This window comes from Staurois parvus, unplaced genomic scaffold (assembly GCF_062004578.1).
Source record: "Staurois parvus isolate SC_StPar_1 unplaced genomic scaffold, SC_StPar_1.0 ptg001061l, whole genome shotgun sequence".
In the NCBI taxonomy this organism is placed as follows: domain Eukaryota; kingdom Metazoa; phylum Chordata; class Amphibia; order Anura; family Ranidae; genus Staurois; species Staurois parvus.
The window spans coordinates 313,597-319,999 of record NW_028318857.1 but is presented as its reverse complement, the minus strand read 5'-3'; positions in this window follow the sequence as shown (position 1 = coordinate 319,999).

Below are 6,403 nucleotides of genomic sequence, written 5' to 3'. Positions count from 1 at the left end.
TCATTTAGGACTTGGGGACCAAAAAAAATAGTTCTTCTTAAAGCTGAACTCCAGGAATTCAGCCACTTTGTAAAATGTGCAGGCCTGTTCAGAGTTACCGTATTTTTCGCCGTATAAGACGCACCTAGGTTTTAGAGGCGGAAAACAGGAAAAAAAAATTCTGAACTAATGGACTGCAGACACAGTACAGGAGATGACCAGAGACTGCAGACACAGTACAGGAGATGACCAGAGACTGCGGACACAGTACAGGAGATGACCAGAGACTGCGGACATAGTACAGGAGATGACCAGAGACTGCAGACACAGTACAGGAGATGACCAGAGACTGCGGACACAGTACAGGAGATGACCAGAGACTGCGGACATAGTACAGGAGATGACCAGAGACTGCGGACACAGTACAGGAGATGACCAGAGACTGCGGACACAGTACAGGAGATGACCAGAGACTGCGGACATAGTACAGGAGATGACCAGAGACTGCGGACACAGTACAGGAGATGACCAGAGACTGCGGACATAGTACAGGAGATGACCAGAGACTGCGGACACAGTACAGGAGATGACCAGAGACTGCGGACACAGTGCAGGAGATGACCAGAGACTGCGGACACAGTACAGGAGATGACCAGAGACTGCGGACACAGTACAGGAGATGACCAGAGACTGCGGACACAGTACAGGAGATGACCAGAGACTGCGGACACAGTACAGGAGATGACCAGAGACTGCGGACACAGTGCAGGAGATGACCAGAGACTGCGGACACAGTGCAGGGGATGACCAGAGACTGCGGACACAGTACAGGGATGACCAGAGACTGCGGACACAGTACAGGAGATGACCAGAGACTGCGGACACAGTACAGGAGATGTAAAGAAAACAAAACCTCAGCGCTCAGGACTTCCTATTTACCACACAAACCCCCGTGGAATGCTGCTGTGCACAGGTACAAAAGACCAAAAAAACTTTTAACAATGAAAACCAGCGCAAACCCACATGGTCAATTACATTACTCAGCTTTAAAAAAACATTACTGTGCTGATAAAGATATATATAATAAATTATATATAAATAAATTGATATATAAAAAAATATATAAACATTAAAATCATAAGTCCAGTGACAAAAAAATCAAGTGACAAAAAAATCAAAAAAATCCCAAAAAATATATATATATAATTACAGTCCCGTGACAAAAATAAAACAAATTAAATTATAATTTTCATTTGGTTCTTCCGTGTTACTGATCCCTTCACCATGCACCAGTGCAGAAATCAACATTAGCCGCACTCACCAGATATTGGTGAGTCACACGCCTTTCAGGATTATTAAGGTCTCCTGGACCCCCTTTACTTTTTGTGAGACCTCCAAGTGCTGTTTCCTCTTATGTCTAGGTACCTCTTCTGCTTACTCCTCTCACCGAATCCCCCAAGGAAAATCAGGAAGAAGAAAAGACCATAGCGTGATACCGTAGTAATTTCTCCTCAAAATAATCTCTCCAGACCACTCACATTCTTTTGCGGGATATAGCCCGCCTTTTATTCAAAACAACAGTGATTTTCTTCCAAAATGATCCACTTTTCATGTACACCGATTTTTGTAAGAGACCCCACAGTTTAGTGTGCAGCAGGATGGCAGACCTCAGCTACAGACTCATCTACTAAGCTAAGATGGCCCCTTGGAACGCACCGCTCGGCGTGCGATCCACTCACCGGAAATGACGTCAGACGACGGACCAGGCAACCGGAAGTGCGTCAACGCGTTTCGCCCCACCCACAGGGCGTTATCAAGACAGGTCTTGATAACGCCCTGTGGGTGGGGCGAAACGCGTTGACGCACTTCCGGTTGCCTGGTCCGTCGTCTGACGTCATTTCCGGTGAGTGGAGCGCACGCCGAGCGGTGCGTTCCAAGGGGCCATCTTAGCTTAGTAGATGAGTCTGTAGCTGAGGTCTGCCATCCTGCTGCACACTAAACTGTGGGGTCTCTTACAAAAATCGGTGTACATGAAAAGTGGATCATTTTGGAAGAAAATCACTGTTGTTTTGAATAAAAGGCGGGCTATATCCCGCAAAAGAATGTGAGTGGTCTGGAGAGATTATTTTGAGGAGAAATTACTACGGTATCACGCTATGGTCTTTTCTTCTTCCTGATTTTCCTTGGGGGATTCGGTGAGAGGAGTAAGCAGAAGAGGTACCTAGACATAAGAGGAAACAGCACTTGGAGGTCTCACAAAAAGTAAAGGGGGTCCAGGAGCCCTTAATAATCCTGAAAGGCGTGTGACTCACCAATATCTGGTGAGTGCGGCTAATGTTGATTTCTGCACTGGTGCATGGTGAAGGGATCAGTAACACGGAAGAACCAAATGAAAATTATAATTTAATTTGTTTTATTTTTGTCACGGGACTGTAATTATATATATATATTTTTTGGGATTTTTTTGATTTTTTTGTCACTTGATTTTTTTGTCACTGGACTTATGATTTTAATGTTTATATATTTTTTTATATATCAATTTATTTATATATAATTTATTATATATATCTTTATCAGCACAGTAATGTTTTTTTAAAGCTGAGTAATGTAATTGACCATGTGGGTTTGCGCTGGTTTTCATTGTTAACAGTACAGGAGATGACCAGAGACTGCGGACACAGTGCAGGAGATGACCAGAGACTGCGGACACAGTGCAGGGGATGACCAGAGACTGCGGACACAGTACAGGAGATGACCAGAGACTGCGGACACAGTACAGGGATGACCAGTGACTGCGGACAGCACAGGGATGACCAGAGACTGCGGACAGTACAGATGACTGCTGACCTTTGGGGAGGTGGGGAGCGGGTACCTGAATTTGACAGGTACCCGCTCTTACTTCCGCAGTTTTTGTTTGATCTTACCTGTTCCTCGATCCAGCCGCGCGCTGTCTTCCCGGCTTCTGTAATGGCGCTCGGCATGACAGCCGGGTGCCCAGTGCGCATGAGCGAGAAGCACTTGCGCTTTGTGATTGGTCCGGCGGCTTCTGGGATCTGTCATGTGTCCCAGGTACCGCCTTACCATTCACAAAGCGCACCGCTTCTCGCGCATGCGCACTGGGCACCCGGCTGTCATGCCCACACTACAGAAGCCGGGAAGACAGCACGCCGCTGGATAGAGGAACAGGTAAGGTCCCGCTGCAGAGCTGAGCGGCCGGCCCGGTATTCTGACACGGCCGCGGTGGAAATACTGGACCGGCCGCTCCATATTCGCCTTATAAGACGCACTGACATTTCCCCCCCAGTTTTGGGGAAGAAAAAGTGCGTCTTTTACGGCGAAAAATACGGTAAGTCCAACGAGATGCCTGCCACCTCCTGGACATCTTTTGTATTACATCTGACCGTTTTATGGAGCTCCTGGAGGATAGCTATGCTAAACTCTGTGGCTCTGAGAGGAGAGATGCTGTCTCCACACACACAGCATCTCTATGCCTGCTGCTCCCATCTGCTGCACATTCACAGAAGCCTTTTTATTTTTTTTTTTAATGAGTTCACATAATACAAAGTGCTCTGTGACTAAGCAGGAGGAGTGAGCACAGCAGCTGCATGTGACTTTGCAACTGAAGGAGCTGAGATCAGAAGAATTGGAGCTCCGAAAAAGTAGCAATAGTTATCCTCCCAAAGCTCCATGAAACTGTCATTTGTCAATTAAGAGATGAGTCCACAAGGTGGCATGCACCTCATTGGACCTAACTTGAAGCATGCCTGCACATTTTACAAAGTGGCTGAATTCTTGCAGTTCAGCTTTAATCAATCCCCCCCCTACCCTGGCAGCTGGTGCTCTCCCTTACACTCTTGCAGTGGACTGTCCTTCAGCATCCTCCCATCCATTGCAGAGCACTGCATTGTACCTGATGTGAGAGGACCAAAAACCGCCGCTGTAGCATAGGGGAAAAGAATTGGGCACCAGTCTAACACCATAGAGGGAGCATGTGGGAGAGGAGGATCAAGTCAGTAAAAGTGCTTTTTCCGGACCACTAGACCTAAGGGCCTGGTGCACACCAATGCATTTTTAGCTCTTTTTTCAGAAACGGATTACAGTCCATTTAACATGGTTTCCTATTGGACACATTCACATCTATGCTTTTTTTGAGCTTGTTTGAGCTGCTGTGTTTTTGGAAAGAGTAGGGACTTTTTTAACCACTTCCCGTCCAGCCCATGTACATAAATAGCCAGATGGCAGCAGTGCAGGAGCAGGTGGCTGTTTATAAACGTCCTTCCGCTTCCCTGCCTGGGAGCGTGCGGCACCGCAATCTGGTGCCCGCTGTGTCCAGAGGACACCGATCGCTGTACGGGACCTCTGTGTGAGGTCCCAATCATGTGATCACTGATTGGCCAATCAGTGATCACATGCAGAGTAATACGCAAGATGTCACTTCTGACATTGCTTACTACGTGTGAATTCTGAGAATGATCACAGAGATCACATGATACAGGGCTATTCACAACAGCCTTGTACCATGTGACAAGCTGTAAACAATCACAGCTCACACAGTATTTCTCTATGGCTGCAAGAATGCAGCCAGAGAGAAGGAGAAATGATTGCTTTTACAGCCTTTATGGATGTAAAAGCAATCAGTGTAAAAAAAAAAAATCTTCATCACCCCCCACAAGTAGTACAGTATGTTAAAAATAAAAAAAACATAAATAATAATATAAAAAAAATAAAATAAAAATGTAAAAACATTTTGAAAAATTATAATTTTTGGTTATAAACTAATTTGGGTTATTTCTTTTTACTGAAAAGATAGCTGAATACATGTTGACCAAGAAGAAAGATTATTTATTTGCAAAATTGTAAAAAGAAAAACACTTTTTTTCAAAATGTTTGGACTTTTTCATTTATATGGCAAAAAAATAAAAATCCCAGTGGTAAATAAATGCCACCAAAATAAGGTTTTATCTGTCTCAAAAAATGCTAAAAAATTCAGATGGGTACAGTGTTGCATGACCGCGCAATTGTCATTCAAACCGTGATAGCGCTGAAAGCTGAAAATTGGCCTGGACAGGATGGGGGTGAAAGTGTCCGGACTGGAAGGGGGTGAAAGTGTCCGGACTGGAAGGGGGGTGAAAGTGTCCGGACTGGAAGGGGGGTGAAAGTGTCCGGACTGGAAGGGGGTAAAAGTGTCCGGACTGGAAGGGGGGGAAGGCGTCTGGACTGGAAGGGGGGGAAGGCGTCCGGACTGGAAGGGGGGGAAGGCGTCCGGACTGGAAGGGGGGGAAAGAGTCCGGACTGGAAGGGGGGGAAAGCGTCTGGACTGGAAGGGGGGGAAAGCGTCCGGACTGGAAGGGGGTGAAAGCGTCCGGACTGGAAGGGGGTGAAAGCGTCCGGACTGGAAGGGGGTGAAAGCGTCCGGACTGGAAGGGGGGGGAAGCGTCCGGACTGGAAGGGGGGGGGAAAGCGTCCGGACTGGAAGGGGGTAAAAGTGTCCGGACTGGAAGGGGGGGGAAAGCGTCCAGACTGGAAGGGGGTGAAAGTGTCCGGACTGGAAGGGGGTGAAAATGTCCGGACTGGAAGTGGTTAAATGCAAAAAGCAGCATTTTTGAAATAATAGAGTTCAATGGAGACGCTGCTATAACGCATGTAGTGCATTTCACTGCAATTTGTGTTTTATTATGCCCGGCAACAAAAAACATTTCCCCTTTAACAAAAATAAAATGCAAAACACGTGTGTAAAAACGCAAAATGCACTGCAAAACGAACAAAACGCACACTGCGTTAGTGTGAACCAGGCCAAAAAAGACCATGTAAATGTTACTGTGCAGGGCCAGCCCCACTGCAGGGAGGGATTTTTGCATTCATGAGGGTCCAGCTTTATTATTCTTATTCAGGATTTATAAAAATGATTTAAAAAGAAGAATTAATCTGTAAGAAAGTGCTGGCACAGTGAGGAGTAGAATAGCAGCTGAGATGACCACATGTGTGAAACGAGCGAAGTCTTTATGTTAAACTTGGAGTTCTGCTTTAAGAACAAATATTCTTCCTGTGATACACGGGTGTCAAACTACAAGTCCCACGAGGCATTGCAAGATTGACAGTTACAAGCATGACTCCCAAAGACAGAGGCATGATGGGACTTGTAGTTTAGCAACAGCTGGAGGGCCGCCAGTTTGACACCCCTGCTGCGATATTTATCCATAGGTAGCGCACATATACATGCTCACCCTCCCGATTTGTGGTCTGGCCTGGGGGTGGACTGACCATTTGGAAACTCGGGCATTGCCCGAGGGCCCGGGGTCAGTAGAGGGCCCCATGAGATGCCCCTGGTACCTTTTTCATAGGCTTTTTGGAGTTTGGGCAAGGACACAGGGGCCCTCTACTGACCCTGGGCCCTGGGGCAATGCCCGAGTTTCCAAATGGTCAG